Source organism: Muntiacus reevesi, chromosome X (genome assembly GCF_963930625.1).
Source record: "Muntiacus reevesi chromosome X, mMunRee1.1, whole genome shotgun sequence".
Classification (NCBI taxonomy): Eukaryota; Metazoa; Chordata; class Mammalia; order Artiodactyla; family Cervidae; genus Muntiacus; species Muntiacus reevesi.
Window position 1 is genome coordinate 11,248,084 of NC_089271.1, and position 15,751 is coordinate 11,263,834.

Sequence of the window (15,751 nt, forward strand, 5' to 3'; positions counted from 1 at the left end):
AGCCATTTACAACTCACAATTCGATCCCAGTGGCCTAAAGTTCACTTATGCCCTAACACTATCCTTGTGTATTTTTGGTCTTGAGTTTTTCCAAAAGTCAAGTTTTCTATCATTGGTCATGGTTAGATTTTGTAGGGGAAATAGTACATGCTCAGTATTTTTATTAAGTATTATTCTTGCTTGTGCTTTTCTTCAAAACTGTTTCCTGGGTGGTGTCCCCCAAAACAACCAAAGAAGCAAAAAATAAAGAGGAAACTGTCCATGGTCACTGCAAATTCTGATAACTCCCTTCCCCTTCTCATTCTTCCCCCAGACTTCTTTCCCCACTGGATTTGTCTTCTCTGACTTCTTTCACTTAGTATAATGCCCTCAAGGTCCTTACAAGTAAAAAATGGCAAGATTTCATTCTTTTTTATGACTGAGTAATATTCCACCCTCTGTGTGTGTGTGTGTGTGTGTGTACACACCACATTTTCTTATCCATTCATCCGATAATGGACACTTAGTTTGTTTCCATATCTTGGTTACTGTAAGTAACACTGTAATGAACATGGGAGTGCATACATGATTTCGAGTTACTGTTGTTTTTTCCTTTGGATAGATACCCAGAACTGGGATTACTGGATCGTATGGTAGTTCTGTTTTTACTTTTTTAGGAACCTCCATATCCACACCATTTTCCACAGTGGCTGCACCAATTTACATTTCCATCAACAGTGCACAAATGTTCTCTTTTCTCCACGTTCTCACCAACATTTGTCTGTTTGATAATAGCCATTCAGATAGGTGTGAAGTGATATCTAATTATGGTTTGAATTTGCATTTCCTTGATGATTAGTAATGTTGAGCATCTTTTCATGTACATGTCATCTGTATGCCTTCTTTGGAAAAATGTCTGCTATTGACCCGTGGACAACATGGGAATTAAGGGCACTGACTGCACAGGCATACTTTTGATTTCTCAAACTTAACCACTAATAGCCTACTGTTTACTGGAAGTCTTACTGATACCATAAACAGTCAATCACCTACTTTGTATATTATGTACTATATTCTTAGAATGAAGTAAGCTAAAGAGAATGTTACTAAGAAAATCATAAGGAAGATAAAATACATTTTCAGTACTGTACTGTGTTTATCAATACAATAAGTTTGTCATCTGTTTACAAGATGACTTGTCTGTCAGTACCTACATCATTATTATCTTATATGATACAAAAGACTGTTGATATTATATATATTACTAACACAAGACACCAAAAATGAAAAGGTAATAGGAAAAAGAAATTTATATGTATTTACAGGTATAATAATTCATGCATTGATAACAAAGAAACAGCAGTATGCTTGCATTATGGTTGCCTTATTAATAGATATATTTGCTTACTGGTAGCCTAACTTATATATTAATAAGTGAATCATAAAATTTTTATGGGATACAGTATAATAATCATATTCATAACACAACATTGGCAACATTGTTACTTTTTAAAAAACAATGTGATAATAGGCTGATAAAATTTCTCCAATGACAAGAGAGACACATACTATATAGTAGTTAAGCCTTTGAAAGCAAAGTTATAAAACAGTAAGAAAAATAATACATTATTAATTTTATATTAAATATCTCTCACGTTATGCCTGTAGGAGGATAGACTAGTATTTACATATATCTTAGGATTCATGACATACCTAACTTTTGCTGAATTTTTTCCATATTTCTAGTCTACACAATTCATCTGTGAGTCTTTTCAAATTATCACAAATCTTGACAATTTGAAAATCCAAAAAAATGTCCAATCTATTTATTGAAAAAAAATCCCACAGATAAGTGGACCCATGTAGTTCAAACCCATGTTGTTCAAAGGTCACCTCTATTCAGATCTTCTGCCCATTTTTAATAGTGTTTTTGCTGTCGAGTTGTATATTTAGTACTTTTATTAAAAATGAGTGAGGGGTAGTTTGATAGAGGTTTTCAGGATTAGGGATGATTATAATGCTTATGCTATATTTTACCTCTGTCTTGATATCTAAACGATGCCAGATGGCTCCTTAGACTTCCTAAGACGAAGTAGAGATAAAACTTGAAACTCAGGGCCTGTAAAAATGCAGATAGACAAAACCATGGGAGAAATAGGAAAAAAAAATTATGCAAGCTCCTTTCCAAAGATGAGCCAAAAATTTGGCTCTAAGCTTTCTGATGGCCCACTCATAAAAGGAAAATATAGTCCAATGTGTGATTCATGTTGTCTAAGAAATAAAGCCTGTCAGTAATTCTGAGGAAGCCAAGATTCTCCTAGTACATAGAACTCAAAGAACATTCCCATGCAGGTCTTCACATGGGGTACATCATCTCTGTAATAAATGAGATTTCTGGTAAGTTAGAGGTGTTTATTATAAGATCCCTCCTTGTGAAGCTAGAAAGGGTGAACATCCCTTTATTTTCCGGCAAAAGCAACTGTTCCACAGTATGATTGAAGTGTTCAGCTCTCCAGTGGCCCACCAAGAATCAAACGAAGAGTCTCTAGAAATGAAGAGCAGGCTAAACATTCAAATAAATTCCCATTTCTCTCAACAGAGTTTTGGCTCTTCCTCCTAGCGCTTTGAAGCAGGAAATCTCACTAGACAGATCTGCCAAGACTAACTAAAATGAAATTAACTTAATTTGCAAGGTGAGACATTCAGGTTTGTTAAAAAGAATGTCCTAACAGCGAGAACTAGCTTTTACAGCATATTCCTAGGAGGATAGATTCTTTTAAATATAGTTTTGTTCATCTTAAAAGCTGAAAAATTTACATGAGGCTTTTCCCGACCCTATGAGCTGGTGATGGTGACAATTCGTTGCCATCATTTTGGAAACATAAGACTGTTCCACACCGATTCTTGACTCCAGAACTGATCAAGAAGGGCAAGGAAAAGGAAACATTAGAAAAAGTGACTCCTGGCCAACCTTGAGGTAAATTTCACTTGGGATGTGGCTCAAGTTCCAGAAGCCCAGAATCAAACTTGCACCATCTGTGTGAGGTTTTGTGGGAACCCGGAATTCCAGGGAGATGAGAGATCATCCCAGGAAAAGACTCTTCACTGAATCTTGGTTCCAGTCCATGATGGAGAGCTCCCTGGGGCTTCCTTCCTCCATGATGTTAACGCTGGGAGAGGAGCTTAATAGGCACCTTTGGAGCTCAGACTTGGACTTCTCGAGGCCCTTTCCCACAGCAGAACTGACCCTTGGAACCAGATCTTCAAACATTCCATATGTGCCTCCTGAGACGAAATGACCCAAAACAGATGCAGTGAATTTCCCTAATGACTACATTGAATTCACCGTCTATTTCCAATCTCAAGAAAACCAGACTGCATAGTACACTTCTACCAGCAACTCTGACTCGTTAAAAGAAGATCATCCATCAGCCAGTTTGTCTCACCTGGAATCAACCCAAATGAGATTGAATTGCCATATAGTCAAGGAAAGCTTCAACATTAAAGGTGAAATGTGACAACTGTGGATACAAGTCTCAAAGCAATGTACATGAGTTGCCCAAATCTCAGTAGAGTAACTTGTTGAAATATTCTTATTCACCCAGGTCCACATGTTCATCCATAAGAGGACTATCTTTGAGATGAACTTGCTCTCTTGGGTCATGTTCCCCAGAAGCAGAGCCTTGGATGGGGGTCCTTGGGCATGGGATTTATCGGGGGCTGCTCGCAGGAGAAATCTGTAAGGGGGTGAGAAAAACAGAACTGGGAAGAAAGCAAGATGTAATTTAAGAAGTAGCCTCCCCTCTCTCTTTGCTATTCTTTGGAACTCTGCGTTCAAATGGGTATGTCTTTCCTTTTCTCCTTCGCCTTTAGCTTTTCTTCCTTTCTCAGCTATTTGTAAGGCCTCCGCAGACAGCTATTTTGCCTTTTTGCCTTTCTTTTTCTTGGGGATGGTCTTAATCACTGCCTCCTGTACAATGTCATGAACCTCCATCCATAGTTCTTCAGGCACTCTATCAGATCTAGTCCCTTGAATCTATTTCTCACTTCTGCTGTATAATCGTAAGGGATTTGATTTAGGTCATACTTGAATGGTCTAGTGGTTTTCCCTACTTTCTTCAATCTCAGTCTGAATTTGGCAATAAGGATTTCATGATTTGAGCCACAGTCAGCTCCTGGTCTTGTGTTTGCTGGCTGTATAGAGCTTCTCCATCTTTGGCTGCAAAGAATATAATCAATCTGATTTCGGTATTGACCATCTGGTGATGTCCATGTGTAGAGTCTTCTCTTGTGTTGTTGGAAGAGGGTGTTTGCTATGACCAGTGCGTTCTCTTGGCAAAACTCTGTTAGCCTTTGCCCTGCTTCATTATGCCCTACTCCAAGGCCAAATTTTCCTGTTACTCCAGGTATCTCTTAACTTCCTACTTTTGCATTCTAGTCCCCTATAATTAAAAGGACATCTTTTTTGGGTGTTAGTTCTAGAAGGTCTTGTAGGTCTTCATAGAACCATTCAACTTCAGCTTCTTCAGAATTACTGGTTGAGTCATAGACTTGGATTATTGTGATATTGAATGGTTTGCCTTGGCAACGAACAGAGATTATTCTGTCATTTTTGAGATTGCATCCAAGTACTGCATTTTGGACTCTCTTGTTGACTATGATGGCTACTCCTTTTTTTCTAAGGGATTTCTTCCCACAGTAGTAGATATAATGATCATCTGAGTTAAATTCACCCATTCCAGTCCATTTTAGCTCAGATTCCTAAAATATCGTTCACTCTTGCCATCTCCTGCAGAGATGCAGAGTTCCAAAGAACAGCAAGGAGAGATAAGAAAGACTTCCTCAGTGATCAATGTGAAGAAATAGAGGAAAACAATAGAATGGGAAAGACTAGAGATCACTTCAAGAAAATAAGAGATAGCAAGGGAACATTTCATGTAAAGATGGGCACAATAAAGGACAGAACTGGTATGGACCTAACAGAAGCAGAAGATATTAAGAAGAGGTGGCAACAATACACAGAAGAGCTATATAAAAAAGATCTTCATGACCCAAATAACCACAATGGTGTGATCACTCACCTAGAGCCAGATATCCTGGAAAGTGAAGTCAAGTGGACCTTAGGAAGCATGACTACAAGCAAAGCTAGTGGAGGTGATGGAATTCCAGTTGAGCTATTTCAAATCCTAAAAGATGATGCTGTGAAAGTGTTGCACTCAATACGCCAGTAAATTTGGAAAACTCAGCCACAGGACTGGAAAAGATCAGTTTTCATTCCAATCCCAAAGAAAGGCAATGCCAAAGAATGCTCAAGCTACCACACAATTGCACTCATCTCACACACTAGCAAAGTAGTGCTCAAAATTCTCCAAGCCAGGCTTCAGCAGTACATGAACCATGAACTTCCAGATGTTCAAGCTGGATTTAGAAAAGCCAGAAGAACCAGAGATCAAATTGCCAACATCCACTGGATCATCAAAAAAGCAAGAGAGTTCCAGAAAAGCATCTATTTCTGCTTTATTGACTATACCAAAGCCTCAGACTGTGTGGATCACAACAAACTGTGGAAAATTCTTCAAGAGATGGGAATACCAGACCACCTGACCTGTCTCCTGAGAAATCTGTATTAGGTAAAGAAGCAACAGTTAGAACTCGATATGGAACAACAGACTGGTTCCAAATAGGGAAAGGAGCTCATCAAGGCTGTATATTGTCACCCTGCTTATTTAACTTATATGCAGAGTACATCATGCGAAATGCCGAGTTGAATTAAGCACAAGCTGGAATCAAGATTGCTGTGAGAAGTATCAATAAGCTCAGATATGCAGTTAAGACCACCCTTATGGCAGAAAGTGAAGAAGAACCAAAGAGCCTGTTGATGAAAGTGAAAGAGGAGAGTGAAAAAAATGGCTTAAAACTCAACATTCAGAAAACTAAGATCATGGCATTTGGTCCCATCATTTCATGGCAAATAGATGGGGAAACAAAGGAAACCGTAAGAGACTTTATTTTGGGGAGTTCCAAAATCACTGCAGGTGGTGACTGCACCTGTGAAATTAAAAGATGCTTGCTCCTTGGAAGGAAAGCTATGACCACCCTAGACAGAATATTAAAAAGCAGAGACATGATTTGCTGAGAAAGTTTCATGTAGTCAAAGCTATGGTTTTTCCAGTCATCGTGTATGGATGTAAGATTTGGACTATAAAGAAAGCTGAGTGCTGAAGAATTGATGCTATTGAACTGTGGTGTTGGAGAAGACTCTTGAGAGTCCCTTGGACTGCAAGGAGATCCAACTAGTCCATCCTAAAGGAAATCAGTCCCAAATATTCGTTGGAAGGACTGATGCTGAAGCTGAAACTCCAATTCTTTGGTCACCTGATGCGAAGAACTGACTCATTGGAAAAGAACCTGGTGCTGGGAAAGATTGAAGGCAGGAGGAGAAGGGGACAACAGAGGATGAGATGGTTGGATGGCATCACTGACTTGATGGACATTAGTTTGAACAAGATCCAAGAGTTGGTGATGGACAGGGAAGCCTGGCGTGCTGCAGTCCATGGGGTCACAAAGAGTCAGATGGGACTGAGTGACTGGACGGAACTGAATTCCCCTCTCTCTGCTGAATCCCATGCGGAGTTCTGGGACATAAACAACATAGCGGAGTCTGTCCCGTCTTAGGGCAGGGGGGCTTTGGTAACCTAGAGCAGTCAGTCGTTGGCCACCCTGTGTGTGTGTCTCTGTGTGTGGTGTGCCTCTCCAGTGGAGGCAGCAGCAGTTGCCCAGGAGCACCCTTAGGAGAAGATGTCAGATGTGAGCCCTTAGCTGCAGCATTTAGTGAAAAGGATCCCAAGGTAAGAAGCAAGACGCCAATAGCAGCCGCTAAACTAGCACTTTTCCACCTTGAGCATGCACCAGAATCCTCTGGAGCACTGCTTAAACACAGGTTGCTATATCTCAGCCCCACAGTTTCGGATTCAGTAAGTCTGAGATTCAGTAAGCACATTTTCCAGGTGCTCCTGCTGCCGCTGGTTCAGAGACCATGCTTGAAAACCACTATGCATAGCTAACATTTTAGAAAAAGCAATCATTTACCTTTGGAAAACTAGGTTTAGGAAAGTCAGCTACTTGGGCTGCAGGTCTTAGTTTCTCAGTCTGTGAAATGGGTATAGTGTACCCAGTTCTCCGCAGCTCTTCCAGCTAGTCTCCTTTGAGCATTCTACCTGGAACATGTTGATGACTCCAAACACTACTGCCAGACTCTTTCTCCCCAATGGAAAAAGGTCAGAGAAAAGCTGCAAGACCTGAAAGTACTCATCTGAGTTTGCTCTGTGTTACAGAAAGAGGAAGCAAAAGGACTTGCTGTCTTGTTGGACTGCTCTCTAACATTTGATAACATCGCAGCTCCTGGAGTCTTGTGAATTGTGATTGTTAATGTCCAAGATGACTCGGGGGCCTGACAGATCACAAGGCTGTGTCGCTTCCCATAAGCTCGAAGGCTTTGCTTTAATCCTCTGGGACTCTACATGGAAATCCACAATGGAATCTTCTGTGTGGTGCGGCATATTGTATGAGTGCATACTTGGGGATCCCCACTGAGCGGATTAGGAGCACAATGGACTCCATCCCGTGAATGGAGACACTCCTGCCTAAAAATTAATAAACTCGGTAACTCAGAGGAAGCACCTTCAAGGCCCCTGTGAAGCAGAAACAGCTGTACCTTCAGTCCCTTTAGTTTTCATATTGATGCCGACAAGTCACACAAGTACATGGAGTGCAAAATTTTTCTCCATTCAGCTGTTCAGTTGGAGCTCAATCTGTGCATGTGTGTGTGTGTGTTAGAGGAAACACATAATGACAAACAATAAACATCTATTACGTGCTATGTAGAAAGAGCTGTTTGTGAAGTGAGGCGAGGCCAAAGAAATCAGAGTCCCACCGAAGGTAGGTAGTGATGGGCAGGCAGGGGAGCAGGCAGACTTGTGGGGAAGGAAGAGTTACTCTCTCATATAGGGGTGTCAAGCAGACTCTCAGATCCAGGAAACTTTGAGCGGAGCCTCAAAGGCAGCGAGGGGTGAACCCTCAGGCCATGTGGATGGACAGTGCTCCAGGCAGAACGGAGCAGTACAGAGCCAGTGGAGGGCTCAGGAAACAACCTGAGGTCTGGGGGGCTAGAACAGGCCAAGATGGAAGAGAAGACCCGGAGCACAGGAACGAAGCAAGCTGACAAGAGTTCTTTTTGAAGGGCTCTATGTGGAGGCCACACTGAGGAGGGAACACGGAGACCAGTGAGGAGACTGTGGAGAATCTAGGCTAGTAAGGCGTGGCTTAGCTGGTTGTTATGCCTGGAGGTGAGGTGTCCAATTCAAGACTGATCGATGCTTTGAGTGAGCAAAATTTGCTAATCATTTGACAGAGGCTGTGAGAGCAAGAGAATGAAGGATAAATCCAATATTTGTAGCATGAGCCGCTGGAAGAATGAAGCCGCCATTTGCCAACATGTAGAAAACTGAGGGGGCTGAGCATGGAAAGGGTGGGGGAGAAAACAAGGGTTTGATCTGGAATGTTCTAAACTTGCCTGTTAGATACCCATGGAGACATGTCATGTGGGCAGTTGCAGTCCATAAGGGAGGTCTGAGCTGAAGACAGCACTGGGAGGCGTCGTTGTATTCTAAGCCCCAGTGGTAAATGACATATTCCAGTCAAGAAACTCTAGATTTAAAATAGAGTTTTCTAACATAAGACAGGTAAAACATGATGGTTTTAAAAAATTCATCTTCAAACAAAACCCATAGGTGCAGTTTTACAGACAGGACAAGCTTATTCCAACAGTATTCTGAGGGTCAAATACAACAGTTAGTCAGCTAGACCCAGAAATAAATAGCCCTTTTCCTCTATATCTCTAATGCCTTTGTGTAAGAAAAGACCAGTGAAATTAGACTTCATGAAAATTAAAAACTTTTTTGCATCAAAGAACATAATCAAGAAATTGAAAAAAACAGTGATAAATTAGGAGTTTGGGATTAACACATACATATAGTATGGATGAAATAGTTACATATACTATGGATGAAATAGGTGACCAACAAGGACCTACTGTTTAGTACAGGGAATTATACTCAATATTTTGTATTTTAAGGGAAAAGCATCTATAAAAGGAAAGAGACATAATAACTGAATCCCTTTGTTGTACACCTGAAACCAGTACAACATTATAAGTCAACTATATTTCAATTTTCAAAAAATGAAAAGACAACCTACAGAGGGATAAAATATTTGCAGATCACACGTCTGATAAGGGGGCTAATGTCCAGAATATATAAAGAACTCTTAAGATACAACAAAAAAGACAGCTCAGTTTTTAAATGGACAAAGGACTTGAATAGCCAACAAATACCTAAAAAGATATTCAACATCATTAGTCATTAGGGAAATGCAAATCAAAACCACAATGAGATACCCCTTCAAACATACAAGGATGACTGTAATCAAAAGAGTGGCAGAGAACAGGTGGTGGTGAGGATATGAAGAAATTGGAACCAAAGTGCGTTACTGGCAGGAGTGTAAAATGGTACAGCCACTATGGAAAACAAGTTGGCAGCTCCTGAAAAAGTGATGCAAAGAATTACCATAAGACCCAGCAATTCTACTCCTAGGTAAATATTCAGGAAAATGGAAATGGGGACTTAAACAGATACTTGTACACCAGTGCTTACAGTGGGGTTAGTCACAATATCCAAAAGGTACAAACAACCCAGATGTCCATCAACAGATGAATGGAGAAATAAAATGTTGTGTATACATATGATAAATATTACTTAGTCATAAAAAGGAATAAAATACTGATATGTACCACATCATGAGTGAACCATTTCACTGAGTGAAGACAGACACAAAAGACTATATAATATATGATTCTATTTCTATGCAATATCCAGAATAAGTAAATACAAAGAAGACAAAAGCAAAAAAAGAAGAAGACAAAAGCAGAATGGTGGTTGCTTAGGGCTGGGAGGAGAGAAAGGAATAGGGAATTAGAGCTTAATGGCCAGGAGTTTCTTTGTGGGTGGTGAAAACATTTTGGAACTAGATAGAGATGGTGGTTGCCCGACATTGCAAACATACTATTGTAATAAACTGTTCCCTTTATACTAAATTGTGCCCTTTATACCAAATTGTTCCCTTTAAAATGGTTGATTTCATGTTCTGTGAATTTATCTCATTTAAAAAAAAATTAAAAATCAGAAAGGATTTGCAACAGAAAAAGCCTTGAAAAGCAAATGTTAGGGGCAGACCATGCCATTGTAGGAAGATATTTTTCCATAAATCTTCAGAAATAAGCTAAGTGTCTCCAATACAGGCTCGATCAACACAACAGTATCCTTTATGCCCAAACAGCCAACACTTTCTATAAAAGCAAGCATCGCAAGTTGGTTGTTTCCCTAATTTACATCCATTGCATTTATATATTCCATTCCTTACCCTGGTCAAAGCATTTTGAAAATAACTTATAACCACGTAAGCAGAATAGCCTGATTCCTTGTTTACCAAAAAGGAAAATGAAAGAAACGGAAAGGCAGGACTGAGCAAACAGTGCCTTTGAAAGCACAGACTGTTCGGGGAGGGACACGCTGCTATTTCCAGTCTTGTGTGGGTGTGAGGATAACAGGCCTCTGGAAACAGCTGTTGAACAGCAGAATGTGAGAAGTCTCCCAGGACTCAAAGACCCACCCTCCACAGGGAACCAAGGGAAAGTTCTGAGAGCTGGGAGAGTTCAGTGCATTGAAACCATTTGAAATGGGGATTCAGCACTGGGGTTTGATTGAGCTGTACTATTTAACTAGGCTTTGCTCCCTCTGCTCAAAAGAATGAGTCCAGGAAACTGAAAAGCGAAACCAGAAACAGACATGGTGTACTTTGCGGAAGAATAGCTGTCCTCAAAGCCCCTCCTGCAGGGGTCCATCTCCCCTCCAGGGGTCTGACAGTCTGCCTGCTTCTGGAAGGAAACCAACTTGGGTGGGGGACAGTTGACCCCTGCACAAACTTTTGTTTCGGGAGCCAACATTAAATATAAACTCTTTGTTATGATGAAGGATAGAAGATTATTTGAAGACTAAACTTGCTTTCTTTTTTTGTTTTACTGAATTGTGATATCCTCTTTTCAAAGCTTATCCCCATGTACTGAGAAGTAAAACCGACTCATTTCCACCCAGCTACAGAGAACACACTATAAATAGGACCCCCAAATGGTTGTTCCTTAAAAGCTGGGGAACAAGTGGATCCATTTGTTTTTGTTTTTCCTTTAAAACCTTGAGAATGAGAATAATGAGAATGAGGAAGAAATCTTATAACTTAAAATATAATTACTTTAGGATGGTATCTTTAGCCATACTCTGGTCAACAGCTTTAGCTTTTACTCATTCTTTCATTCATTCATTCAGCAAGTATGTATTTATTGCTTATAGCAATAAATTGCTTATAGTATGGAGATATAGTGATAAGCAAAGCAGACACGGTCTCTGCCTCGGGGAGCAAGTGACAAAGAGGAATATAGAGAATTGCTTACCCAGATAGGGACTGAGACAGTCGGTGGGAGTATTTTCCATCACCCAAGTTCAAGGTCTCCTTCCCCAATCCTTTTTTCTGTTCTAAAATTAAACTCTATCCATGATGAAATACACTGAGACCATCCACTCCCTAGAAACGTGGGCCCTCAATATTGTCAGAAGAAAATAGTCTAATTATACATATCCCAAGTTGAGGGGCATTTAAGACAGCAGTTCAGTCAGGTGGGCCAGGAATGATTGTGACAGGATAGTGGTATCAAGTGGGGAGTGTGTGGGGTGCTTTTGTGTCCTCCACTAGAGCAGGTGTGCAAGGCAGTGGTCCAAGCTGAGCTGGAACTCATGCCTGCAGGCTCTTCCCTTGGTTCTCAAGTTCTCAACCTTGGGTCTCCTATAAACAGCTATTAGACGGAGAACACGCAAGACTCCTCCCAAACAAACACTAACTTACAGTTAAATTTACTGAGAAAACTCACAGCTTATTCCCCAGAAACTGTGACGTCGTCAGAGAACTAGCCCAGCTGAAAGATGCACAGTTTATATAACCAAAATGCATGCAGTGTACACAATCAAACAGGAGTCCTGGGATTCCCGGGAAAATCTAGTTTCTGGATCATGTTCTAGCCTTCCCCGATAACAGTAGATACCACTTGCTTAGAAGGCCCATGGTAATATTTTTTTAAAAGCAAAGGGACAAATTGTCTCAAGTGTAAGTCCATAGGTCTACCTTTTAGGAACCAAAATTCCAATCCCTAATGTTTGGCCATCTATTTTTCCAGAATCTGTTCTTCAAGTTTCTCCCAAAGCTTTAAATAAAATCCACTCCTAACCAGGATCACCGTGTCATACTTGTTTACAAAATTCGCACATAGCACAAAGCTGAGTATTGGTTGGGGGAAGGGCTGAAAGAACTTTGATCAAAATAAACCTTGACATGCAGGAGTCAGGTACCAATATTACCCAGATGACACGTAACCTTGGACTAAGGTCCTCCACTTCAAGTAGAGAACATCAACTTTAAATGGATCAGATTGGGAAGCTGCCACTTGAACTTCAGGCTGAAATTGACCTGAAATTCTATATGATATAGCAATTTAACAGGAGAATCACAACTTTGGGGATTAAAAGATAGAGTTTTCACCCTCTATTTAAGCTTTCTCAGATTGTTTCTTTAAATAATAGCACAATGATCACCCCTTACTGTCCTTAACTTTTCTGAATTTAGTAATTTGGGGGTATTTTTGCTCTCTTCAACACTTGGGAAATTTGTTATCTCCTGGGCTGTAATACTAAGTTATTTTGGTGAATATTTGAGTCATGTAGTATAAAGGCAGATGCCTTAATATTAAATTATTTTAGTAAATATTTGAGTCAGATAGTATAAGGGCTTAACCTTAAGATTAGATGGTTCAAAACCAACTTGGCAATAACTGAACAGTTTAATGCAGTGAACAATTGGCCTTCCTAAATTTAGATGTCAGACTTGTTAGAGGCCCTAAAGGAAGTCAGGGACAGGGTTACATGGGCTACAGAGTCCTCATTGAAAACAATTTGTGATGAAGGAAAGAAAGAAAGAAAGCAATTTTAAAAAAAAAAAGGTTTTTTTAAACCAATATGGAGCAGGGAGCATATGGAAAATCCCTCTACCTTCCTTTTAATTTTGCCATGAAAGTAAAACCGGTCTAAAAAAAATTAAGTATTAAAAAAACAATCACTCCCATCAGCGGCCCACAGCCTGCAGGATGGCCTCCCTTGTGTAATCCCCTCTCCTTAATGGTGAGCTGGACCTAAGGACTTCTGACTACGTATCTTCTAATGGAGAGGAGACAGCAGAAGTGAGGAGATGGCACTTTCAAGATTAGGTTGCAAATGAGACTGTGGCTTCCGTTTTACTTCCCACTCTTCCTCTTTCACTGGCTCACTGTTGGAAGCTGGTCGCCATATTGTCAGCTGCTCTGTAGAGAGGATGACATGGCCAAGAACTAAAGGAGGACTCCAGCCAATAGCCAGCGAGGAACTGAGGCCCTCAGTCCAGCAACCTATGAGCAACTGAATCCCACCAGGGTCCCTTGAGTGAGCTTGGAAAAGAATCAAAGAATTTACTTATGTAAAGTTTCATTGGTAATTGATAAGACAGATCTAAAGCCAAAAATACACCCATATTCTCCTGTTCTTTGAAAAAGAATACGAAATACGCCAAGGTGCAGGCTTTTCTTCCTCCTTCTCTTCTTCTTCCTTCTGATGCAATTGGGCCCAGAGAAAGAGCTTACATTTGTTGCAGAGTCAGTGAGGGAATCTGAGGGTGCAGAACAGAATGGGACACTGGGACATCACCCAAGTGGACACCTCACAGGACAGCCAGACAGCCTGGAGCAATTCATCTTTTTAAGACTGTACAGGAAGACTAGAATGATGACTGACCATTACACACTTGGCAGCCTTTCCATCTGAGTCAGCTGCTGGATTTATTCCCAGTTGTCAGAAACCCCATCTCCATCCAATTTGTTACAGACAACTGTTCAGATCACCCAGGCAGGCTTCTCAGTTTCTTCTTGGCTGGACACATGAGGAGGGTCAAAGCCTAAATGGATGTGCATGTGTCCTCTGCCCATCTGTCCATGATGCCATCTGCCATTGATAGGATGATTCTGAAAGTCAGGGTCGGACCTTCAAGAGGTTGTGGGCCATCTTAGGTAGATTCAGCTCTGGTGCCTAACCAACCCAAAGGTTCAGAGATGCTCAGTCAACTCTGAAGACACAAGGGCTAGTGCTATGAAACAAAAATGGGTGAAATGTCACTGTCACATTAGCAGGGATGCAGTAGAACAGAGACAGGGAAACACACCCAGTTCTTAAAATTCTAGTGCCAGATCTGCGATGATTAGTTCTGTGCTTTTATTTCTTCACCAACTGTATAATCATAACATCTGTTTATTCCAAAGGAGCAATGTCAGGTTAACCTTGTAAACACATCTTATGTTAACACTTTTATGCTTATAATGACAAGATCTGTACTAGTCCAACCCAGGACTGTTTAATTATTCCACTATGAAACTGTCTTCTCCCTTATATGGCCTCCTGGACCTTAGACAACCTTATTACACTACCCGTGATTTACTAAGCACTTTACTTTAAAATAATTCTCATTTAATTTTCATAAGAATCTTGAATGGAAGATCTTTCTATCACCAGTTGACAGATGAGGATACCAAGGTTTACACAAATAAGTAACATGCCCAGCCATGAGTAATAGAGCTGAGATCCCAAACCCAACTAGACCCTAACGCTTCCAAGAAACCATAAAGTGAAAGTCACTCAGTCGTGTCCGACTCTTTATGACCCCATGGACTATACAGTCCATGGAATTCTCCAGGCCAGAATACTGGAGTGGGTAGCCTTTCCCTTCTCCAGGGGATCTTCCCAACCCAGGGATCAAACCCAAGTCTCCTGCATTGCAGGAGGATTCTTTACCAGCTGAGCCACCAGGGAAGCCCAAGAAACCATAAGGCTCTTCCATTTTAATGGAGGGGGAGTCTCCTTACTACTCTTCCATGAATCAGGACCATAAATCAAAGGGACTCCATCACCCAGGAAAGGTCATTAGTCCCCACAACGCTGAATAAAGGAAAGATACTGTCTTCAATATTCCTGTCATTCATTAGCAGGATCTGGGCACAGATACGGCCTGAACCAACTACAGGATTGTTCCTTCACAGTCACCGTCTCAATGTTATGGCCCGGGAGATTGCTGATTATCTCTTTTGGAAAAACCTGACTTTACAAGTTGGTATCTTAAAGGTTGCTTAGAAGGAATCAGAGTACTGCGCAGAGCCTTCATCTCTTTCCCCCAGCACTAAATCCCCTCAGGTCATATCTCAGCAGGTTTGCTTTGAAACCCTCAAATTTATTTTACATGGAGTCTTTTGGCTGCAAGAAACTTTTACATAGAGTCTTTTACATGACTCCTCAAATTCTTTTATATCGAGTCTTTTGGCTCCAAGAAGTTTTTTGCGCCTTCAGTCTACTAAAATAAGAGAGGTTGTATATTGGAACATACCTGGCATAGGTAAGGAAGATAGAGGGTCACAGGTGCCAATACTTCTGTGTCTCAGAGCCTGCAGATTGCTGTCGCAGCCCTGGGGTCTTCATTCAAGTCCTCCACCACTAACACAACACAGCTAGTCTCCACAGATTGCCTCAGCTGTCTTTCTACA